General features: G+C 36.7%; 1 protein-coding gene across 2 annotated transcripts in view; it reads right to left on the reverse strand.

Moving 5' to 3' along the window:
• Nucleotides 1-26,023, reverse strand: part of LOC109310599 (transcription initiation factor TFIID subunit 4-like) — a 202,633-nt gene that overhangs the window by 11,966 nt on the left and 164,644 nt on the right. The window contains exons 15-16 of one of the 2 annotated variants that reach the window (XR_002101266.1): nucleotides 11,452-11,713; nucleotides 10,719-10,859 (exon numbers count right to left, since the gene is read on the reverse strand). The exons of the other annotated variant lie outside the window; for it this stretch is intronic. The gene's annotated coding sequence lies outside the window, so the exon portion shown is untranslated. Of the gene's footprint in view, nucleotides 1-10,718; nucleotides 10,860-11,451; nucleotides 11,714-26,023 lie in introns of those variants that run through there. 2 annotated transcript variants of the gene reach the window in all.

A 26,023-nucleotide genomic window follows, 5' to 3' on the forward strand; every position in this document is an offset into this window, starting at 1 on the left:
GAACACCTTCAAGAGTAAATTGGATGCTTATCTTGCTGGGATCCTATGACCCCAGCTGACTTCCTGCCCTTTGGGCGGGGGCTGGACTCGATGATCTTCCAAGGTCCCTTCCAGTCCTAATGTCTATGAAATCTATGAAAATCTATCACAGCAACCCAATCATGAGACCATAAACTAATTTAGACTACATATTCAAGGATTCCTAATCCATATCCTTACCAATCCAGTTGCCCATCCCTATACACTCTTTTCCCTGATATACCCTCTCAGTTGCTCCTTTACTCTACACCTCTCATATAGAACTTGATGAAACAGCAAAGCCCCAAGTCAATGCCAGGTCATCTTACATTTATAAACATTGAAGTGATAACAAACTACTCTTTACAAAACTGAAAACAATGCTTAATCTCCTCTGCCCACATGCCCAAATTGTTGTCCCTATCTGCCCCTTCCTACCCCAAAATCAAAAAACAACATTTTAAAGGCCCTTCACCTCAAATATGGTTAACAAAGAAACAGAAATTGAAAGTCCAGACCAAAAACATAAGCCTATTATTTCAAAACTCTCTTTATGTTTTTTAAGCCACATTTCTAGAAACATCTTTGCTGAGAAAAGAGATACAACATGAACATTTTCAGGACAATCAGCTTCTTTTTTTAGCAAACTGATATTAGTAAGTACAACTAGGTAAAAGGGACTGAAAAAGAGAACTCTCTCAAGTACATGAACTGAGGATATAATGAGAACAGGAACGTGTCTGCAAGAAATTTAACAGTAACATTCTGAATACAATATAGCCTCTGGAAAGAACAAGCCACAAGCCCAACTAACAAAGACTTAAACTAATTATATCTTGATATGACAAAGATATGACCCAACATTCCATATCAATAAATAACAAAATCTGGACAAATCCCTCATATGATATAAAGGGGCGTAATGACCTACCCAAATGTGCTCTTCAAATGCTAATCAACTCTTAAGTTTCATAACCTGTTAAAGTTGAATACCATTCAGAGTACCTAAGGGAAACTGGAATTTACAAGTAAACACTACATGCTCTATCATCATTTTTGCTTTATTAGAAATCAATTTCAAATAATATAGTTATTAATGATTTCACATAAATTACATAGGATGTTAAAACCAAGACCGTTAAAAAACCAGGTCTGGGGACCAGCACAGTTTAACTAGTAAAACAGGTACTATAGTATATGATGACAAAGAAGTCTGAGAGAGATTCAAAAGAGCTCCCATGCACAGAACAGCAGAAAGCCTATGATAAAATTGCTTGGTACCAGTTTCCCCACAGTTGACAATGGTGAGCATATTCACCGAAATCTTTTACACAAATAAATGCCAAGAAAACAAAATGCCACAGCTACAGAATAAACATATTTTCCAAAATACTAGCCAAAAATAGAGATTAATGATGGGATGGATTTTGGCAAAGTTAAACAAAAGGCAGTGATGTGTAATACATTCAGTATCTTTGGAAGGGAGCTGGCACAGCCAATCAAAAGCAATATGAGAACCTGAACAGATGATGATGGAGGGCAACAGAGCAGAGATACACAAACACACACATGCATACACAGCAAAAGAGCTTAAATTAATTAGCAGAGGCAAGTAAAAAAAATAATATGGGCTCAATAGTACAGAATGATGCTACTGGCCTATTTTTACCATTGGCAATAAGATATGAGAAACAGCTAGCTCTTGTAGAAGCAAGTGCATTATGATACAACACAACATGAGCATTATAAAATGCGAGATGAATCTCAAGCCCAGAGGCTCTTTAGCACCACTCCAAATCACAACTCTCTGCCTTCATTTTTCTTCTTTGCTACCATTCCACTTCTCCCAGTATTTCTGATTTGATTAACCCTTTTCTCTCCTTATTGTCTGATATTTTCATTTCCCCCCACTATAAAATTAGATCCATAAACTAACCTGAATAATAATGATAGAAATTACAGATTGTGGGCCAGAATTCCCAAAGTGTTCTGCACTATGCAGTTCCCATGAAAACAATGGGAACATGACAACAGCCACTAAAAGGGAGCTGAGTTCCTTTGAAAATTTAGTCTAGGTTATGGGTAATGTGGATTTTTGAAAATCTAAGCCGAAATTAATGACAACAGAAACTAACCTGTAATTTAACTTGTAGACCACTTTCCCATAACCCATCTATAAACATCCTCAACAAGTTTTAATGGAATGACCTTCCTTACATTTTGCCTGTTAGGAATCACCAGTTATATATTGACTTGGACTAAGCTCTCTGCACTCTAATTTTGTTGCTTTAAGTTCTGTAGTCCAGTTCAAACAACTACAGCACTTCTATTTTCCTGGCTTTAAATACATCTTCACTTTGGTATTCTTGAGAAAGTATTTTATTCAAGTAACATTTTCATCTATACTTTTCAGGTGTTGTGAAAAATATTTTAGGATTGCTAATTTTTTCCACACAGGATACATATAGTACTACCTGAATGTGGTATGCAGTAACATATGGTATAGTAGGTTAGAACCATTTGCCATCTGTTGCATCTGAACTATAACCTTTATAATCCCATATCAGCTTTTGCCACTAACTACTGCAGTCCTTAGATCTTGGCTTCTACTTACCCTTTTAAAATTAAACTGCAACAAAACTGATGGCTAGGTTATATGCTGTTCTTCTGAAGCCTTCAAAGCTCCCCAGCTGATATTAGATGGGGTTCTTGGGCCAAAAAATCCTTTAAAACCAAAAGATTCTATTGTATGCCAATTTTTTTTCAATTAACAAGGAAGACTGTAACCAGGACATCTTTTACCATTCTCAAAAGACTTTAAAGATCCTGACAGCTTTATTCATTTATTCATGAAAAAGAAGCAGGCTTTGCCCTGTTTAGGCCTTATCCTGACAGGTGAATTGCCTGCAATGGGATTCATCTCAAGATCAGGTTTGTGTTTTTTCATGGAAGTTTCCTGCACTTGGCTCTGACTCTAAGCAATTCACTGTATCAAGTAATCTATTCTTCTGCTTTGCACATGACACAGGATTACTACTGAGGCATCAGACTGGCACTCCCACAGCTTGAATATTTTAATATGAACAAATATAAAACTCAGATTTAAAAAAAAAATCAATAATGCCGCAAGTTGAAACCAGAAATTGACAAATGATCCAAGACAAATCATTTTTACTAACAAAATGGAAGGCTACTGTTTTACTAATAAATATAACCCCAAACCTGTTCTCACAGGAATGGTCCTTCTTTGGAAAGCAAAGATATACAGTTGACTGATGTAAATTAAAAGCTAACTGACAATATATCAAAGTTCAGCTAAATGAGTAATGCTTAGTATGGGAAAAAGTCAGAAGGTTCTCAGAGCTATGTCTTTGTTTATTTGTAAAGTTTTACTACACAAAAACAATGAATAAGTCTTAAGGTTCAAAAAAATGTTCCAGTGGAGCAGTGTTGTCTTCACTTCCAGGTTAAATAAAAGCTTGTATTTCAGAATGAGTAATACCTAAACGGTTTAAGAGATATGTTACCAACAAAGCTGATTTCTTGGTCCCACTAACATCCAAGGAACTTCTACCATTAACTTCAATGGCTAAGTACAGACAGTCAAAAAACCCAAGGCTCAGTTGATTCAAGCTTGGCAGACTTGTCTTAAAATGCATAGATTGAACAGATAAACAAGTGAACAGACATTTACTTTTGATTCTGCAAATGCAGCCACATGCCTGCAGTGGCCCAGGCTCCCTGCTCAACTGGGGCAGACAGCTTGAGCCAAAGCTAGCCCACCCACCTTGTGAGAGTGGGTTTGTGGGGAAGGTGCAAAGTATCCTGGGATGCTGGGGGACTGAGTTAAATTGAATCTGGAGGGGATCTGGGACAGAAGTTCAATAAACCAATTTAATTTAAATCTGTTAAATCTAATACAGCAAAAGCTTTGTTATCCGTCACCCATTGGGAGCGGGGGGTGCCAGATAAACAAATATGCCGGTCACCTGAGAGGCCCGAATAAGTGTTTTTGCCTGTTCAGGCCGCTGCCTCTCCCTCTGCAATTGGGGCGCTGCTGCTTCTCCTGCCCACCCTGCTGCGTTAGTGTGCTGGGGGACAGGGAGGTAAGCCCCATGCAGGCTGCTATGCCCTGGGCCGTGGGGGCTTGGCAAAACCAGAAGCGCCATGGTGGGCTCTTCCAGTTTCATTTTTACCTTACAAGCCAGCATGTCGGTTAATAGAGCATGCTGGTTTGTAAGGTGCTGGATAACATGGCTTTTACTCTACTACATGTATCCAGGTTTATTTTAAATTGGTTTTGGCCATTTTTTAAATAGTTTATGCACACTGAACTTCAGCTGAATTACAGATCTGAACCAGTTTCCAATCACTTACACTGGTTTGTGGGTCATTTCTATCCTGAACCAATGACAACAGAATTTGACTCCACTTTATGATTTGCAAATTCTGCAAGACAGATCAACTAGTTTCAGCCATCAACAACCGTGCTAAAGGTGAATTTAAGTATGAGCTAATGTTTGTTATATTGAAGTGAAATTGTTTTGCTTACATAGATCTATATTTTGTTCCCAGCCATTCAAGTGTGATACCTTGGCAGGTTCTCCAAGATACTGAGAAACCCTTGTAGCACAACACTTTTTCAGGAATGATTCTATAAATTGAAGGAGGAGTTCTTTTTCGCATCGAGAGATGTTTTGTCATCCATGTTTAGTTTAATGCTGATGTTGGGTTTTTAAAGGGAAGGTTTCAATTCTAATTATTTTAGAATAGCTTTTCTGGCATACTGCACTTCAGTTTTAAGTCAATCCTCTGTCTTTCCAACAAAAGGGCATGAGAATATTGAGCTAAAATATAGGAAAATATTCGTGGCCTGGTTGTAATCTGTTCCACCTTTACAGAAATATTATTCCTTTATCATATTAGAGAAAACTAATGACATCCATAAAAAAATAGGCACTTCTGGTTTTATTATATTTAATAAAGAATTAGTATTTGACAGAATCATTTCCTGTGGATGGTGAAAATGAAGGGGAAATCAGATATGAAAATTACTGTTCTTCTCTAACATCCAGACTCAACTCAGAACATTAAATTATAATACCTCAATATGCTTCTCTTTTGACTTATTATCCATCAATATCATTTAATGTCTAAGTAGTAGCAAAGGACCCAAGGAGTAAATTTATATAGGAATACATTAGTGAAAGATTTTTCTACTAACTTTTTCTTTTTTTTATTTAGATAAATATATATACCTGTTCCTATTAGGAAAAACAATGACTTCTCCATTTTGAAATATATGACTTCTACAAACATTCTTACCCTTACGGTTTCTGTTTAGTGTTTGAACTGAGAGAGATTTAGATTTCTTCTATGTGTGAAGAATCAGGACACGATATAATTTTACTTTTTCACACATGAGTAGGTTAAATATGTTATTCAATGTTATCTTGAGGCACAAACAAAAGGCATGTAGGTTAGAAAATCAAAACTACAACTTAATTTACTACCTACTTCAGATATTTTGTTTAATATGCAAATGATGACATCATGAAAACAATGCTGGATTAAATTGCATTGTAGTTGTAATAAGTCTCCCACATCAAAATAGGTCAGTAACAGTATATGCTTCATAAATAACTTCTAGCACATAAAAACATTATACTTTTTCCAACCTTTTACTGAGGAAAAATGCTTGATTTTTCTTTTTGGAATTCATGCTAAAATGCTTCTTTCCTCACAAGTACAATAGTGATAAAAACTTCAATGGGCAACAATTAGAGTATACGCTTCACTTTTCCTCCCCATTGCAGGAGGATGTTATCTTTTATATTTTGCAATTCTCTTTTGCATTTAAATATTTCCTACCTCTACATTAAAAATGCCTTTTATTATGCAGTTCCACAGGCTTTCTCCTAGGTTGGCACCCCCAGAGCTTAATCCTGATTCACAAAACAAAAACGTCTAATTACCCCAGCTGCATAATTCATTGGCCCATAAATAGAAGTTGGCCAACTCGTGATCTTATCTGAGAGACTCTACAGAGCATGTCTGAGGAGCTCACTACACCAGGGAAGCTTTCATCAAGGCTGAGTAGCAATAAAGTTCCTGCCAAACAGTATGAGAGGATTTTGCAATCAAAAATAAAAAAAGAGGGCATAATGTTCAGTTACAACTGCCCAGGCCTCTCCTCCTGTCATCACCAAAACTGAAGAGAGTTTCATTTTTGCAACTCAGAACTTTATTGTCCTTAATGGCTCAGTCTGCTTCTAGGTAAGTTGCTTGACAAAGTACTCGGATCAGATTCATGACCCACCACAGTCACATGTAGCACACTAAGGTATACACACTTCATTACTGGGACTAAATTAATCGACTCTGGAAACTTAGCCTACTAAAATGTCCAGCACTTTAAAAATACTCCAGTGATATACAGTAATCATATACAAGAGCAAAATGAAGGATAGGTATTATCCAGATGAAAAAAAGCCAGAATACAATTATCAAGCGCTCCTTACTTTACATAAATTTTTCATACCATTGCAAATGGTGTAATGTTGATGAAAAGCTATGTAAATTCACACCACTCAGACAGACTTCCTAATGCAGCTCAGCAGATCAAAATCTTATTAGCACTGTCTGTCTACAGAATTTCTTCAGGTTTCTATTTTTTATTTACCAGATTTCCTTCTCAAGTTTCATATGATCTTTAAAAAACTGCATCCGATTCATTTGTTTAAGATCTCATGCTCAAATAAATAAGGCCCACTATATTACAAATAAGGCAGAAGACCTGGGCCACTGTCTAGTTCAGTTAGTGACATATCTCATAGTTTCTTAGAATCTTAAAATAAAAAGAAATTACTTTCATGAGTGTAATGAAATGGTTTCTATTCAGCAAAACCTGTACTATGTAATGATGAAGGTTAGCCAGAGAACAACAATCTTATTAAGAAATATTTCAAGATTACAAAATTTATGCTGGTTCTGCATCACTACTATGTTAGACAGCCTTTGCAGCCCAACAGGAGCTGGCCTTTCCCCCATACCCTAGGCCACGCCTTAACAACTGGGCTAGACAGAACATTTTTCTCATTAAAAATAAAGGAGGCCAACTCATTTTTGAGGTGGTCTCCTTTCAGAGCCCATCTTGGCCTGGCCTCTGGAAGCATTTCATCAAAAATGGTTTTGAACCTAATCCATTTCAACAATGGTTGGGTTTTGACAAAAAGGTTTTTTATTTACTTGTTTGATTTTGGATAGAAAAAGCTTCTCCAAGAAACTTTCAACCAGTTCTAAGAGCCTAACGTTCTAGCCTGATTCTCTGAGAGCCTACTCACATAAGTACTCCTTACTCATGCAAGTACCCCAAGGGCCAAAAGGACCATTCCTTGACAGGTTTGCAGGATCTGGTCCTTCCAGTATAATGAAAATATATACCAACAGTACTGGCCAGGACAGTGGTTTACCTGACCATTACAGGTTTTACTCTACAACAATTATTAGCTGTGGAGTTTACCCCCTACCCTCCAGTGTGGGGTTTAAAAGACTGAGAATAAAAAGGAAGGTTACTTGAAGCCAGATTGTGCCCTCCTAAGCAGGTCTCCACAGCTATGTTTGAAGGGCCATGTCGTATACTTCAAGTAGTAATTAACAACAGAAATGTTTGGAATAAACGAGAAAGGACAGGGCATTTGAAAAAGAGTTAACAGATGTCCTTAACATTGCTGCTGGCCTGATAACATTGTTGCAGTAATTTATTTGATGTGGAGTTTATTTAGCTGCTACAAACATATAGGAGTTATAATAATCATAAGCAGGTTGCATTAAGCACAATACATACTGGATATACAACATAGTGTTAAATTAACTCAGAGCCTGTATACTTCCATGATAGCATATGAACAGTACCTTCTATATTCTGACTTTAAAAAGCTGACAGAAAAGCATCTTATAGACTGCAATGAAAAAATATTAGAATTCTTTTAAATATAATTTCATCTGTATTTTGTGAGAGCAAACAGATTCGATTCAAACACCAAATACTGGCATACTTCAGTAAGCTATCAGCACAGCAGTGCTGCCTTTTTTCCCTTTGAAAAATGAAAGAATTAAATTCAAAACAAACAACTTCAATTTAACACCAAACTACAGGATAACCAATCTTAAAAATGTCAAATTGTAATGGATCTTAATACCCATATAAAACACAAAAATAGTGGCATTGTTCCTTGGTAATGCATAGCAACCTTACAGAATTTCAGTGAAGGAGAAAGAAGGGAAAAACACCTTATTACTTCTAACTCCTGCGAGCCATTTTGGTCTCCAAAGGTTTTAGACTGCCTGAGGCCATGTGTCTGCAGTGTTTCGGGAAATGACTTGCCTTCGCACGAACACTGCTATGTTCTGCAGCACTGCTGCCCCCCAGCATCCCCGCTCAATTTCTGTTTAACTCTTCCTTACCTGTATCAGCCTCTTTTTTTTTTTCTTTTTTTGAAGCAAGATTTGAGAAAGGTTTGGGGTTTTTTTTCTTAATATTGCTTTTCTGCCAACTTCTCTCAGAAATACAAATAAGAACACAATTTATCTCCACATACCTTTAAAAGAAAAGAGAATTGCAGAGTTTATGCTCTGCAAAGCATTTGCTAACTGAACTAGTATAACTAGCTATGATCACAGATCTCTAAAGTTTGATATTGTTCAAATATTTGTATATTTTGCCTCAATAAAAATAAAGAATTAGTTAGGAATAGGTTAAAAATATCCTCATAAAACACTAGTGTAGCACCAACAAAGAGCTTGAAAAATGCTTCAACTAATATTGTATTTAGATTTTTAATTACATTCCAAACACTGCATTATATACCATGACTAATTCTCTGGCTAAAGCCTCATTACTACTAACTAATTTGTCTGAGCACCAGTATATTAAAGGGAATAGGAAATACCTTATCTCATAGAGGCGAAGGAAAGAGATTTCTTCCTACTGATAATTTTCTAAGTAACTTGGGCAAAATATTTTCCCCCTTTTCATTTTATGCACAAATTCAAGTCTAGACACTGCAAGCTATTTTGTTTCATAGGTTAAAAAAAAAAAATACCTTGAGAAAATTTCTAGCCAAGGTCACTGCTGATTGACTCAAAATATGACAGAGCACGAGGGTACTAAAATATTCTGTTAATCTCAGAGACTGAATAAGCAGCACTAACTAAGAGGAAAATCAATATAATACTCCTCAGTGAGGAAGAAAACAGAAAAATAGTTTAGCAGTTAAGTGGTTAATGCAATTCCTAAGTGTTCAGCAATCATTGCAATTTAGTGCCATTTCGATTATTACACAATAAACAGACCATGTTGTCTGGAAGCAAATTTTTATGAGTATAGCTGAAGGGGTTGCAACTTATTTAGCTGCTGAAACTCTAAGGGAAAGAACATTTCTGAATGCTAACACTACAGATCAGAAATATACAGGTACACTAGAAAGGTTATTTTTAGGTCACTACTATGGTAACTAACCACACTGACCTTTAAAATTAGTATGCAGTTAAAGAAAAATAAAGTTCAGTAAAATGTTCTTTAAAAGGACCTTCTTAATAAACAATATTTCACATTCTCATGGTCGAATATGCTATCCATTTTTAAGCTATTAATTTCACAAAGGAATATCATAGCAACCCAGTCACGAAATTCTGCTAAAGCTGGAAAAACTTGCAGACTGATTTACCTACCATAAATGTATGTTTAAAGGTAAACTTTTTTAAAATTAAAATTTGTGACATTTATTTTTGTGATGTTATCACATCACAACAAAACAGAGGTTAAGACAGTGTTAAGACTCAAAGTGGCCAAAGCAATGTCTTGTTTTGGCCCAACTCTCACCAAAATACAGAATTTAAAATTGATTTCAAGGGCAAACTGTGCCCTTGAATTAAGAAAACTGAAGGTTATTCTGTAAAAAGCAACCAGGAGACAGGTTAGGGAAGAAGAGAGCTTAATAAAAGGACATTAAGGATGTACGGTGGGCAGCAATGGGGCCTCAAAAAAAGAAATACTATACTGATGGAAAAATACTTCTAGGCCTGATCTTGTAGTCTTTATTCAGGCAAAATTTCAATTAACTTAGAACTCGTCCTTTGTACATAAGTAATGTTACCTTAGTTGTATGTTTCATCCCTCTGCTAGGCAAGAAACAGAAGTTCAGTTTTGGTGGATCAGAAATGTATGTTGGCTAGTTCAATAACACACCCATTGAGAAGAGTATTTTAACAAGCAACATCATATTCAGCACTGGCAAGATGCATCCTTATCCTGCCTAATTACAGATTTCTGAATAGAGATTTCATTTATTTTAATTTGACTGACATCAGCCTTTCAATGAACAGCTTCTAGAATATTCTAGAATACTGATTAAAAAAGATGGATAAAAATAGACTTTTTTATTTTTTACTAAATCTATGTCACATTTTAGATCTGTCAGTTTTTGCTCTTCTAAAATATGTTTTTTATTTCCCTTTTAAAAAAAAACCAAAACTTGCAAAACCCAGGCTGTAGTATTTTTTTAAGATGCCCTAGATGCTTATTGGTGATATTTACCACCAGGCAGTGGTCACTTTTATATTTATTTAGTTACTGTAGTATGCATGCATTGCACTTAAGCCAGAGAGCTATCTATTGCCCAGTTGTGCAGATAGGTAAAGCAGAATGAGTAGCCACCATTTATCTTTATTACCTATAGTACTGTATCACCTTAGGTGCCACCTGAAACTGAGGTCCTAGTATCTTAGGCCCTGCACAAATGTATGGCAAGACAGACCCTCAACCCAGAAAGATTTACAATCTAAACATAAAAGACAATGGGTAGGAGAGAAGAAACATTACAATATTTTCTTGCATTCAACCGCCAAAAAAGGCTGGGGAAATTATGAGAAAAGGGCTCCCCATGGATCTTGGAATTTGGCAGCAAGGTGGGGAAGGGCGGGCAAGGGGTGGGGAGAGAAGGCAGAATGGTTGCAGTGTTAATGACATGGCTCTGGGAGCCAAATTTCTGGACCCATAGGGGAAACCCCCACCCCCTGCAACTGCATACTGGATCAGGCTTGTGTGGAGTTGTTCTGTGGCTGGGGTGCTGAGTCTTAGAGAGCACATGGCCCCAGACCCAGCATGCCAGGCTTCAAAAAACAACAGCAAAAAAGAACCTCGAGAAAATTCCTGTACACTCGCTCCAGAAGCATGTGCCAGGTACAGTGAGTCTGGACCCGTAAGCCAAGCTGAACCCGGTGAACAGCTCCAGACCCAGCGTACAGGGTTGAACCTGCTGCATAGCGCCAATGCCAGCATGCCATATTCAGCCCTGCCATGTGGCCCCAACTCTGGCATGCTGGATCAGCCCCCAGCCCCTGCCCCAGAGACCCCAGACCTCAGGTACTTACCTGCACTCCAAGGTATGAGTCTTTTTATTCTTCAGCCCTTCCAAAAATAGGGTGCAGGTTATAGTCAGGGGCATTTTATATGAAAGAAAATATGGTAATATCCCCATGTTAGAGACGGGGAACTGAGGCACAGACACTTTAAGCAACCTGGCCATCACACAGGAAGGCTGTGGCACAGAAGGGACGTGAATCTGAATCTCAGCGACTTTACTGTGCTCCACGTGTCCTCACACTTCTGATGAATCCCATTATAATGAGGAACCTAAATACAAACAAGAAGTCTAACCTTATGCAACCAGATTTGAACATTCATCTCAATGTTTTTACAGAGTTACAATTTTATTGAGACATATTAGATTAAATGGACATGTTTTGTGCATTGCTTAGCTATGCTTCAAACGAAGCATACAGATGATATGCCAAAAATCTCTGCTGGTATGCACTGCCAAAGTAATAAATGGAGTTACACCAACAGATAAATTGTTTCCCTACTTATCTTAATTATTTAGTTAATTTCTAACAATATTCTGTGTATAATATACCTGAATAATTGTTACAGCATAGCTGCATACAGGAAAAGTGTCTCTATGCCAAAATGTAAACAAACATTTTACACCTTTCACTCTGAAAATTTCAGACCTCAAATACACATTCAATTAGCTCCACCGTTCTATGCAGTTATTTTGGTGGTAATAAGTAATCAGAATTGTCACTTTTTGAAAGCCAACCAAAATTCTGAGCATTCTTCCTTATATCTTTTGAGCCAATCCTGTTCATAGCTTCTGGCCATCACAGTAGCTTATTTAAGGGACAGAAGATTGTAAATGTGCCAACCAGATGAGAATGTTAAACAGGAACAGACCAAGCTAATACAACAGGTAGACTTCTTATATTGAACATGTTCATACATAATACCAGAGCTGGTCTAGATCATCATCAAGGATGACCAAGAAAGCTATCCGTTTAAGCTTTATTATATAGCACAACTTCCAAATTAATGTTATGTTTAAAAAAAAAATCAAAATTCTTATTTGGTTATATTTAATTTCAATACTGCATTGCTACTTTATAAGGCCGATTACTTTGATGTACTGGACCTTATAACAAATTATTTTTAACAACTTGAAAAAAGAAAAAGAATTTGAAAGTGGGGAAAACTCGTATTTATGTAAATTAATTCTAAATGTACACTTTTAGCTATCCTGAAGAGCCCAATCTGATACAATACAGAGAAACTAGCAATTGGAACAAGAAGTAGAAACAATTATGGTAGCATACTGATAAAAATGCTGTTGGTTAACTATACAGTTTGCTTTAAAACACAGATTTTACTTGCCATAGACCATCTAGGAACCAGTACCCAGGGTTTATAAAGATACCTACTCAAAGAACACAGTGGGTTAATATATATTTTATTTCACCCTTTTTAGTATGAAAATATATTTAAAATACAATAAAATGATATGTAAGTCTAGAGACTACATAGAAAAATCCAAGAATGTCAAATGAACAAACTTTTTAACTCTGCAGTTTTTATTTTATTATTAGATGCTATTCCTAACTTGTTAAAATTGATCAAATAGAAAGCTCTGAATAGAGAAAAAATTAAGCCAACTAGAAAAGTGTGACTTGGATTTAATATTTTATAATTGCCAAGGGACATACTGAGATCAATGAATTTTTGCCCGAGATGAACGTCAGAAAGAGATGTACTTCAGTCTTTTAGGGAACATTGGTCTATTTAATTCTTGTGTCTGATGCATGTGAAATATGCCTGTCTTGGCCTTCTTTCTTGCCTTGAGGCCATGCTGGAGGCAGACATTACCACTTTTAATAGGCCGCCATCTGAGGAATGGCAAGGGATCCAATAACCCATCGACTCTAATGGATTTGCCTGTTTATTCACTTACACCTTTTTGCAGCTAATTTTAGTTTTGCATGCTGAGTTGTTTCACTTTAAATTAAATGAATAGAAACAAAGGGAAAAAGACTGTGCAGCTAATAAACCATGATTATTTTCGAAGTTCTTCTCAACAGGATCCTCCATATACTAAGGTATATCATTTGAGAATAGATTCACTGCTGTGCTTTTCCACTTGTTGTCCAAATTAACATAGGTTCTTTCAAATTTAGTGAAACAAAAAGTAGGTTATTATAAACTCTTACTGTAGCAGTATTAACTACTCAGTTTATAATAGTGTGATTGGTTTGAGCTGTAGGTTACATTATAAATTAAAATATTACCAGCAAAATGGTATAATAATTTAATCTAGCCCCCCTATCTATATTGTTAGACGCCCAGGTTTTATGTCATTTATTGTAAGCTGCTCTGAGCTCTCCTGGATAGGGCAGGGTATACTACTACCATGAATACTACTACTAATTATCATGTCAACTGGAATGCTCCTATATGCAAATATTTAAGTAACATTGTTTAGTAAAAATATCCTACAAGCTTTATTTTGAAGAAAAACAAACAATGTATGCAATGTTTTATTAGAAACATTAACTCTAAATTTGGCATGGATTATTTGGCTGCTCAGTAAAAGAACTGTGTTTGCTACTCTTAAAGAGACCTCTTCCTCCCCACCCTCCAAACTGGTACTTCATGAAAAAGCACTAACTATTTACAACCCCCTCAAAATCCAATGTTTCAGCAACCGCCTTTCCTGGGAAAGGCTGAATTAAACTCACCTCAGATGTCAACAATGCCATTCTTGGCCGAGCCACAAGTATGTGCTGTAGCAGGTTGCGAGAACCCTTTTTCCAGAGGCCTGTGTGCACTTACTGGGCCTGTATACTATATCTCTCTCATGCAAGATGCAACACCCCCCCCCCCCCAAATAATTGGAGTATTAAGTAAGGGAAGCTGATTTTCTGACTGCAATAGAAGCACTCAGCTTTGATTCCTGCTCTAATTCCGGCAACACAGGGAGTCAACAGACTTAATGGCTTCCTGTTCTTCACTCCAAAAATGTAAATGATCACCTTTTTTTTTTTAAATGGCCTTGATGTTCCACTAATCAAGCTAATTTTTATTAGGGCAATGTTGCTGTCTGCTAGCTGCTTCTGGTCTCTCTCCTCCTATTTAACAGCCTTGGAGGCTCTTTTCAAAATCACAGATCCACCCTTGGAGAGCAATCTTCTGCAACAGCTAGGGTTTCTGCTTTAATTAAGCAGAAAAGGGAGGGTGAGTCAGGGAAAGATTAGGCTTTGTGCCTGTTCTATTCAACCCTAACTCTAGAAAAAAAAAAAAATTTCTTCATTCTGCCTTTCAAAAACAAGGTACATATTACATTCTGGAGCGTATGGTAAGAAAATATGGTAGTGCTAAACTATCCTAGTTCAGGCAGAGAAACCGCAGACCAACAGATCTCATCTCTCACATGGCAACAAGTCTTTCCCAGGATACAGTGAATTTCAAGAGCCTCCTGGGTATTCCCACTTTTAGGAACTGCACTCCTTAGGTGAGCTAGGTTTAGACTCATAACTATCTGTATCCACTGAAGGAAGTATTATTATGGCATTGATCATTCATATCTAATTGGAAGCTGACTGACTTCTTGAGGATATAAGCAGAAGAGAGGGAAGGGCAGCACCTTAGAGGTTTCAAATAATATGACTTCTGCTTTGTGTTCCATCATCAAGGTACTTAAAGAAATTTTCAATAAACACACCAAGAACTAAAGAACCAACACCCAGCCTTGAACTACCTCAAATAAAAAAAAATACTTCTGTATCAGAGACACACATCATGGGTTAAAACACAGCAGCACTGGGCCATCTGTTTCCTTTTCACAATAGAAGCCTAAAAATGTATAAAATCTATAAAGCATAAATAGCAATTTGCCATGTGATTTGTGGAGCAAATCGTAGGTACATGGCCATGTAAACCAGAAAACAGTTACATAGCTATAGTTAAAAAGTTACATAGCTATAGAATAATTATTTTTTTCCAAATCATATTTGTAGACCTGGATACTAACTCCCAGACACAGTGTGCAAAGAAAAATGGGAACAACAGACTGAAGTTGGGATTGATTTACTTCATTAGCTGGGATTACAAGTTTAACTTACAAACCAGAGGTCAAAATTTCTCATTAACAAGGGGGCCATGAATTGCTGCAGGGCTTGGTTCAAGAGGAGACCACTCTTATTACTAACTACACATTTCAATCTGTCTTTGATGTTCTCCTTCTGCCCTCCTCCCTTTTATTTTTTGGCAGAGGAGTTGATTTTAATTGTAGCTATACAACACAGCTCAGTTTGCCTGAGAGCCAGCCTCCACATCTGCAGTGAGTGCAGTTCTAGTGATATTGGGTGCAGTCCATAGCTTAGGGCTAATTTTAATGGCTCCCCTTTTCATACAAGGCTCAGATTGTTTTCCACGTGATTCCTGTTAATTTAGCTGCAGGAAAGGGCATCAGTTTTCCTTGTGAGTTTTTGATCCATACTCCTAAACTAGGTGAAATGTATTAAAAGAAGAGAAATGATCACAAAGTGAGAGATTTTATATTCTACTAACTCCTTAACCCCACCCCAAAACTGTAAATTTCTTCATATTCCAAACAGAAAAATAATATTTAAACAGACTTTTTTTACTCTCCATTTCTGCTTTAATAATCCTTTCATTTGTCAAATGCTGAAATGAAGCTGTTGATATACTTATGGCTGCCATGTAATGGTAACAGTTAAAAAAGTAACAACCTAGAATATTAAAAACCTATATATTGTATATTTGTCAAAACCTCAGAAAATTAAACTAAGATTTCATAGTATATTTAATGAAAAATAAGAGTTCTGTGTACTATGGCAGCAGATGGTATAGTGCCCCAGCAAGTAATGAGATGTTTAATGTATGCTTTCTGTTTTTGAAGAACAGCAGTGAAATAACTGAAAACACTCAAAGGTGAGGTCTTCTCACCCAGCTGAAAAAGTGGTTATTTTATAAGACTTAACAAAGACTTTAACTTTTTTTAAAGAGGAAACATGTTACTGAAAATGGCTGAATTATTAAAACGTTTATAATTCATACATAGTGATTATCAATCAAATGGTGTTGTATGATCAAATTAATGCTATTCTGTCTTTACCTAGGATAACATTTAAAGAAATATATGTTTAAATTCAATTTGTATGCATTATTCTGAGCTCTTAGCTGTAAGAAATGCCACAGACGCCTTACTGTCCTTTTAACAAAAAACCTATGGAATATCAATCTGCTAAACACCCAATGCAATTTAAATGCAGAAAAAAACTGCAATCTGTAAGGGTAACCCAAATAAACTTGCATATAAACTGAGATAAGTAGCCTTAATTCAGTAAAACTGTCTCCTCTTTGCTTACATACACTTATTTTGACTGCAAAAAGATATCATCTCTAGCTTCATACCTATTCATTACTACTAATAAAAGGTAACTTTGCACATGGTGAATTCATACAGGTTTATGATGCACAACCCCGTGCTGAATAGAGGGGAAAATTAGGTTGGTCATTTTTATTTAGGACTAAATGCAAACCCCTCTGCTTATTCCAGTAGACAAAAATCTTCTGCATACCATTAAACTGATCTGTTGTGCTGTGTATATACCATTTTCTACTAGGTCAGTTTTGGCTTCAAATGTAATTTGCAGAAATACATATTTTCAACCAATCCCTCTCTTTCAGGATTTATATTAACAATTCTTTTAATACTTAATTTTCCAAGTTGCTCCAAAGCCTAAATGAAAACACTGAAATATAAGCTTTCAACAGACACCCTGAACGATCAGTATATTAACTTTTTCTGGTAGTAAAGTCAGACCCCTTTTTGTGAAAGTCTTCTATTCCTAGTTTGTAACTAGTCTGCCCGCTGGAACTTTGTAAAGACCCTTTGTTTGTTTCTGGATGTAAGATTTAGTGAGAGACAAAGCTAAGCAGTCTTGGTTAGCTATCAGTTTCATTCCTTTTGGCAGCATAGGTCAAGACACTGGCCGTGACTTCAAGTCACCTTTACAAAATCTGCTAAAGCGTCAGTTTCGTCTTATCAACACAGGGTGCAATGGCTACCTTTAAGTTTCAACAGGGGGTTATCTTAACAACTAGACATCTTTAAAAGGTCATTATTGCAGTCTAATTTCAAACTGGCACCAAAATGAAGGGTTGTCTTTGTATGGGATTAATTTTAAAACCTCAGGATTTGATGTCAGTGGGAAATAACCAGCGTGGGACTCATAATGCTGCCTTCTCCTGCTTCTGGCCAGTGCCTAGGGCTAATTTCTTAGGAGATGAAAACTATGACAAGCCCTTCAGTTAAGCTGAAAGCAGGCAGCAGTCCAGTAACACCCACAGGCCTTAGAGGCATCCTGTGACCCCCTTAGAAAAGTCACATTCACTTTGCTCTTGAGAAAGGAAAAATAGTGCTAGAGGCATTTTGTTTTAAACCATGTGAAATAAGGAAATGTGAGGATGTGAAAATGAAGTGAAAAAAGTTAGAATTCATTTCCTCCCTTTGCAATGGCTTAGAAGCAAAACTGGTTCATTTTGAAAGAGTGTGTAAAAATCTGATACATTCACCAGTAGGCAGTGTCTACAAAATGCTTAAGGTAAAATATGTAAATATGTAAAATAATCTCTTGAAAACCATCTCCTTTTGTGCTTGAAAGCATTTTCTAAAAGCATCTTTATTTCTTAGTAGCATTAATACACAGCTAGAAATAAAAGTTACTTTTTGACATAACAAAAACAACAACAAAATTGAAGGCATTGAAAGAAAAGAATAATTTTGAAATAAATCTTTATTGTGATGGAGAAGAAAAATAATGTACAATTTCCTTGTACTTCTGCTGCCCTTTTAGTATTAATCTGAATAATAATAAAGTAACATGTAAATTACAATTTCTAAATTTTAAACAGGGTTATTTTAACTATCTTAGACTTAAGGCAAAGCTAATCTGCCAAGTCTCCACTGTCATTTCATTCTAAAACTGTACCTCATTTTTTACTACTATTATGCTTTTCAACTCAGACTTGCTTTTTATCTCATAGCAAAGCAGATCTAACCTAATTTCCTCTTTAATATGTCAGAGGTCTACACAAATGTACATTCAGACTGTTTATTATTTGGCTAAGCACTGCTAACCTTGTTCCAAAATACTCTTGTTAATAAAATGTTGTACCTTGAACTGTTATTTGAATGCAAAAATAAAAGTATACGAATACTTAAAACATTTTATTCTTTGGCCTAGTTTCTTGAAACATCTCCATTTTTATAAAAAAAAAAAAAAAAGAATAAGTAAAAGGAAAATTCATTAACATGAATCTAATTCACAGAAAATCTGTTTCATTCCAATTTATAAGTGAAGTCTCAATCCATGGAAACAAACTCTTTGCATTAAAAAAATTAGCCTTTAATTTATTTTTTGTTTGTTCTGGGTATGTGTGTGTATCTGCATTGAAGGGAACAGGATGCAAGGGAGAAGAGAGGAAAGACAAAGGTAAAAGGTGGTGCCCCGAAGCCAGCAAGCAACCCAACTGAGTGATAGTTTCAACACAGGACTATGGTGGGATATATACTTTTCAGTTATAGGAAAATAAACACTGCATCAGATTTCAACACATTCATCTTAATCTTTGAATCTTGACCAAATACCAAATATATTAAACTAAAAATAGAAGTAGGTACTAGTACTTGTATGGTTACATCTCAACATGGTGCAACACAAAGATAAATTAGCTCTTGCAAAAGGCCCTAAAATGCTGTCTTAAGTATCTACTGTGAATTCTGGCTGTTATATAACAGGGTGGGAGTCAGAGCTAGCCATCTTTACCACAAACTGGAAATCAAATCTTCTCAACCCCTGGCCCCTTAAACTTTAACAAATCAGCATTTGAAGGAAAACGTAAGGGGAGAATCTGACAATGGCCCTTTGGCTCCAGTCAACTGTAATGTGCATCAGTGTTGGAAGTGTGGTGGCTTGCATCTAGAGAATGAAACAATGGGAACTAACCTGACACTTAATTATTTTATTCCTTCTTCCATCTACTCAAAGCTCAACTTTTTGTATAATGTGTTTCATTGAACCAACTGGGGGGAGGAAAAGATACATTTTAATATGTCATTCATTTCTCCCCTGGTTTTCTGGAATGCCTTCTTAGCGAAATCAATTTAGCTCTCTTAGTGAAATCAATTTAGATAGGGCATGACTGGACAATCACCTTGCTGTGGTCACCTGACCACAGTTGTCTTTCCAGTCTGGTGCAGGGGGCTGGACCCGATGATCCTCCAAGGTCCCTTTCAACCTTACAATCTATGAACTATGATTCTTAAAATGTTCTTGTCCTGGTCAAATTCTGAATTCTCACTGTCTACATGAATTAAAACTTCACATGCACAATCTTAGGTCTCGTCCAACTCGCACTGGATAACAGGTAGGTGACCAAAAGTCCCAGCTGGAAATATGGGGCACTGCCTCCTCTTCCCCTTCCCAAGTCAGTGCACGTGGCGCCACTGCAGGAAGAGGCAGAGAGGTATGGTGCAACAGGCAAGCAGCTGCTGTGTCTGCCCTCACCACTTCCTGAGGCATTGCACCACTCTGCCTCACTACCAACTCTTCCTTGTGCCCGGGATGCTCATTTTAATCTGCACCCCATGCCCAGAACCACTCTCCGAAATCTGAGGCAGTCCCAGGAAAAATGGGACACCTGGTCACCCTATTAATCGGTCAAAAATATCATTTGCCTCTCCTGTTTTGGTTCATAGACACCTGAGCAAGTGATATTCATGTGACAGTTGTCTGCTTTATCATTCTGTGCTAGTGATATTTACAATATTTAGTCTCTGAAGCAGGTATTGAACAGATTTCTTATAAAATTGCCTGTATTAAAGAAAGGGCACACTAACATAATAGGCTTGCACTGCTGCTTCACCACATGGCTTACATATCTCATTAGACCAGTAACTCAATATTTCCACATGTGTTCCTGACACTCCCCTTTGCTAAGTTGTTATAAGGAGCTCTGAACTCCATTATGGTCAACCAGAATACTCTGGCCTGTTGACTGCAATTTCTACTACTCATATCAGCCACTGAACTCTCATAGCATATGGGCACAGCAAACATCAAGCCTGTAAGAGCCACAAATATCCAAAGAACATGGCCACAAGGACATTTTCACTCAGTTGTGTCTAAAAGGGAGAACTCTGATGGCAAAGCCGGCATAACTGAACAACTTCTTCCTATGACTTCAGTATTTCCATTACTATATTCTCTTTAAAAGGACTTAATCTGATAACCTCTGCAATATATGGTAAAAAAATAACAACTGCTGAAAGGTTACATGAAGAAGAAAACTGTTCTACTTTTCTGTAACACTAACAATAGTATTTCTGTGCATATGGTTATGAAAGACAATGTACTAGTAGAGAAAGGAAAGTTAGCAAGAATAGAACAAATACTAATTTAGCTCATTATATTAACTAAAGCAGCATCTCTTAGTAAACAATGTACTCTTCCAATATCATTTTCCCCCCCAACAATCTCCATATAATGCTAAAAAACAACTTGTAATAAGGTAGCGGTAGAAAGTCTTATCACTTTGTAGCACATGGATTTTCTCTCCTACTCTTCCACTGAAATACTGAACTGCATTGACCCTAGCTGAGCTCATAAGTCCATTAGTCAAGAGAATAGGTATGTATGATGTGGGCATTTGATGTAAATAAATAAAGACTACAATTTAAAAGGATATGTAGCACCAAATGCAGCCATTCTTTAAACATGCATACACAAGACCTAATATCCTTTTGTTCAGTGAATTTCTTTTCCTTTTTTGTGTCCTTGTGACAAGAAATTCACAGATTCATTGAAATCTGACAGGGCTGTGCTATAAGCGCTTCTGCTATGGCCTCAGACTTGTGACCTCTGAGCTGTCAACTATGCACCTTAGTGCCTGCACCACCCCAACCCCCCCCATTCAGTGACTGAGTGACTACATTAGCCTTCTTATTCAATTTACCACTAAAAGCTATACACAAATATATTAGAATATTGCTTATAAAAGACAAAAATTGGGTTAGGCCTCTATTTTTACGTCAGATGTGTTAAAACATTCTAAAATAATAAATACTAATCATGACCATAGTTTCAATTTGGATTTTACCCTGCTCTGATAACTTTTCTCTTTAGGTGACAAACTGGCAGTACCTGAATTCATTAAAGTCTGATTAATTATGCTGCTTTTATACAAAGAGAAAAAGACTTCAATCAGAAGTGGTAACCCTTACACAGTACCTACCCAGCAGTACATCCGAACAGCAACTCCAAGATCCATTCACTTCCTATCTGATTTACAAACTCTTAGTGACTACTTGTCAAGTGCCTATCAGATAGGTCAGCTAAACTGAAATTGATTAGATAACTGAATCAGAAGTCTAAGATATCTTACAGTTGTAGTAAACAGAAACATAAAAAGAAATCTTACACAAGGTACTAGAGCACTTTTTCTCAACCTGCTTGGCACAAATCTAGCTTGATTTCTCAACAATTCTTCCCCATTTCAGTATTTTCAGAGAGCCAAATAATAAAAGATTTTATCCTCATCTATGCCAAGGTCAATCTCAACTGAATATTAACAATATTTTCTTGTCTGTGGAAATTTCCTTATATTCTTCTGAGCATTAGTATCATTTATTCCAGCTGTGCTTAACCCCTGGCCCACAGAGGCTGTCATTTGACTTGCAGGGCCCTCCAAGGGTCCTGAAATTTGATGAGATAGGAGCAGTGGCAGTATAGATTGTTGGTCCCTTGCTGCCAAACTTCCGTATCCACGGGGAGCTTTGTGGGCCAGATGACATGGCCGTGTGTGAGAATGTGTACCTGGATCTGGGTGCACAGGATTGGACCAGCATGCTTACTTGATCCATGTATGGGATCTTGCCCATGGACAGACCCTGTGATATTCATCTAGCCCATAGGACCATAAGGGGGGCTGATCCAGCACTTCTAGTCTACTTCTTCTCAAGAAAGCATATCACCAGAAAATGCACAATATTTATGTTGTGCATAATCCCTCAAGTTTCTGTCATCAGGTCTGTAATTACTCTGGCATGGTATCATTTTATACAATGATACACAACTTTCACTACAACACAAGAGTTCAAAGAGGAGTCTTTTAGTAGAGCTACCCATATTACATAAATGCCCTCTCTTCGTAAGGAAAATGTCTCCCTTAACAGTAATACAGTATTGTTAATTACTCTCTAATCTATATGCTTGTTAATGTACAAAGGTAAATGAATAACAAGGTGCAAAATGAGAATACAAGTAAGGGAGGTCAAAAACAAGGACTGTATAATCAATTTGAGAGTGAAAAACCAGTCAAAAGATACATCTTGGAGATAAAGGAATAACAAATCTCTCAGATATGCATTCTGCAAAAGAGCCTATCCTTACTCAGGCATTGGTTATTAACAGCAAAGACAAAGATGAACACATAAGATAAATTCAACTATACTTAATCAGGAATAGATGTACAGCCATCATGGCAACAGGAGAATTCACACTCCCTTGGACTGCACTGAAAGTGGTGTTCTCTATGGGTTAACTTTGGCTCTGAAGTATTTCAAGCTTTTATATTGCGAGACATGCTTTGGGGAGATATTTTTAAAATGTATAGTTTGGGATATCACTTTGGTATGCAGATAATTCTCAAAGTCTCTCTCTCTCTCTCTCTCTCTCTACAGACTTAGGTCTCGTGCTTAAAGTTTGGCACATACTTAAGTGCTTTGCTGCTACAGGCTATTTAAGGAATTTGCTTGTACCTACAGAATTGTATTATGAGGGTAAAAAGTCTAACTAGAAATTTGTTGAGATTAAACCTTAGGAAAATACATAAATATGCTGATTGGTTTGACCTGGTCAGGTGAAAGGATAGAAAGTGCTCCCACTACAGGCCTCCCTTTGATAACCTACTGCTTCAGATAAATAACTAGACAAAGGGGTGACTACATTTTCAGGTGATCAGGGCGGAATAGCAACATACTAAGAAAGTTACCAGATTTATCAGCCTTCCTTCTTACATATTAACTGGGTAACTGTAATGTAAGCCACTGTGAGCTCCAGACTGGACTCTAGAAACATGCTCCAAAACTGAAGCTCAACCTCAACTGCTCATAGCTGCTGTATAAGTGCCTTGTATATTGTATTGGTTATTACCAAGGCTGAGAAAGGGGAATTCAGGATACCTTCTGTTTTGCTTTCTGCAATGGTTGCCTATGTCTGTAGGCAAAGATTAAGGTTTAAGTTTTAAAGACCTAACTGGATATAGTTCCAAGCATCTTAATAAGTTTCGGTCACTTAAAGAGGGCTTGTGATTCAAGGGAAGACTGGGTTTTGCCTTGTGTAAATGTTTCCACTCTGCAGGGTTGGACTTCTAGAATGCTTGACCTTCAAACATTATAACATGCCAGGGAAATAGCCTGTTGTATCTAAGATATTTCTGAAGTTTTCAAGCTTTCAATATTTTATTATTCAGTTCTACCTGTCATCTATATAGCAAGGTTCAATGGGGTTCTTTGGCAGATAGGCACCACATAAATAAAAATGATCACTGTCATCATGATGATCATTATTATTATTATTATTTCTACCCTGAGCTAGAATCTGCAAATATGTATTAGGAGCAAAGCCCTGTCAGACATTAATGGAAATCTGTTTGTTTACCTCTGAAGGAAATCAGCTGTGGTTATGTATTTAGTCAGCCTTCCAGAGTTGCGCCCTCGTTGGCACACAGTCAATTTACACTTTGGTACTACATCAGTATGGGCCACCAATATGTGAACTTAGAGAAGGATTGCATCTACATTCAGAGACAATCCAGAGGAGAATCAGAATTAAATAATGTTTACAGAACAATTTTGTCCCTTACTCAAAGATTTTTTTGTTGAAGAAAGCGTTCAGTAATAATACGGTAGCTTTAAAATAAATATAGTTTTGAGCTGGCCCAGGGGGTTGGCCACAGTACAACATGCTGTCTCAAAAGAGACCTGTGAGCTCTATAAGCATGTCACTGATTTGGATCAGAAACTGAAACAAAGTGAATATTGGAAGTAATTCCAGAGTTGTTTGGAAGCAGTTATATAGAAAGTGCTTACAAATCAGTTCACTTCAGGCTTTAAGAAATAACTTGAATACACCTAGTTTATATTTTTTTGACACAAACACTTGCAAAAGGTATTCATTAATTATGCTCACAGCCCAGATGCACATGGATCAGAGTCTGAACCCTTTTTACCACTCATCTCAGGCTGGGAATATGCTAAATGACTGGGTGCCAGAAAGCAACTCATTATGTTCTTTACCCGCCCCTTTGGCTACTGCGAGAAGTGGTGGTGACAGGCCCTAGAGGAGACAGTGCCTGTAACCCTCTAGAACAAGAATGTATAGGTGCCTATGCACTAGTGCTCCAGTATACCTGTGACCGTCACAACCTGAGAAGGAGATAACACAGAAAAAGGACTAAGGTATGAAAAGAATAGTGAATCTCCAAAACACCAGCAGTTTCTGTCTCTTTTGAAATGTATATATGTGCTACCCATCTCAGTTAATGTCAAGAAGCAAAGTTCTGTGAAGGAAGGGAAGACAATCACATATATTCAAAGGTGATTACTTAAAATAAAAAACACGATGAAGGAATAAGACTGCTTTGTTCTTCATATGCTTGCTTACTTGCTTGTATTTATAGATATGGACTTACATATATCTGAAGAAAAATATTTGAAACCATGTTCTTGCCAGCTAAGCTGCTCTTACAGACTCTCCTCATCCTAAGAGCTCAGCACTTCAAGAGACTGTATAAGTAAAAGTGGTAAAAAAAAATCTAGTTTGGCAAAAAAAAAAAATCTATATGTATCTTTGGAAATGAAAGCTGTAAAATATTGAAGTAAATATAGAGAAGATTCATTTATAAATAATCTCTCTTAAATACTTAAGATGGTTATTTTCCTTAGTCCCATCTTTATTCATTTTTTGCCCAGAAAAAAATCTGATGTCATACATAGATAACAGATTAAATAAATGAAGAAAGAGACTATGTAAGGCCTCTTTGAACTAATGAAAATGAATGTAGGATTAAGTTGGTTATTAAATTACAACCATGCCCTTCAAGAAAAAATTAAAATATACAAACATACATATCTTCAGCTATTTTTTGCTTTATTTTCAAAATCATTTCCCAAAGATTAAATTAAAAAAAATGCTGAATTTGTCTAAAATTTACCATTAAGAACTGTGTCTATATTTTTCAGGAAGAAGCTCCTCTCTCTCTCTTTAAACAAACCTTTGGAATACATTTATTTTTAACCCAAGAACAAAGATGTAATCTAGAATTTGCAGTGGTGAAGAAATCTGCTTCAAAACCTTTTTTTGATGTAGTGACTGGCTCAACCAATCTGCTATGGCCATTCAACCAGTTAGATAAATTTCTATAATGATTTCACCATTTTAGGTTGCCCATCTGCAAGTTCTTACTGTCAACATGAATTACTCTGTATGCTGTGATTCCCCCATCAATTGAGACAAAGTATGACTGTTG

This window comes from Crocodylus porosus, unplaced genomic scaffold, assembly GCF_001723895.1.
Source record: "Crocodylus porosus isolate Cpor-Errol unplaced genomic scaffold, CroPor_comp1, whole genome shotgun sequence".
NCBI lineage: Eukaryota > Metazoa > Chordata > Crocodylia > Crocodylidae > Crocodylus > Crocodylus porosus.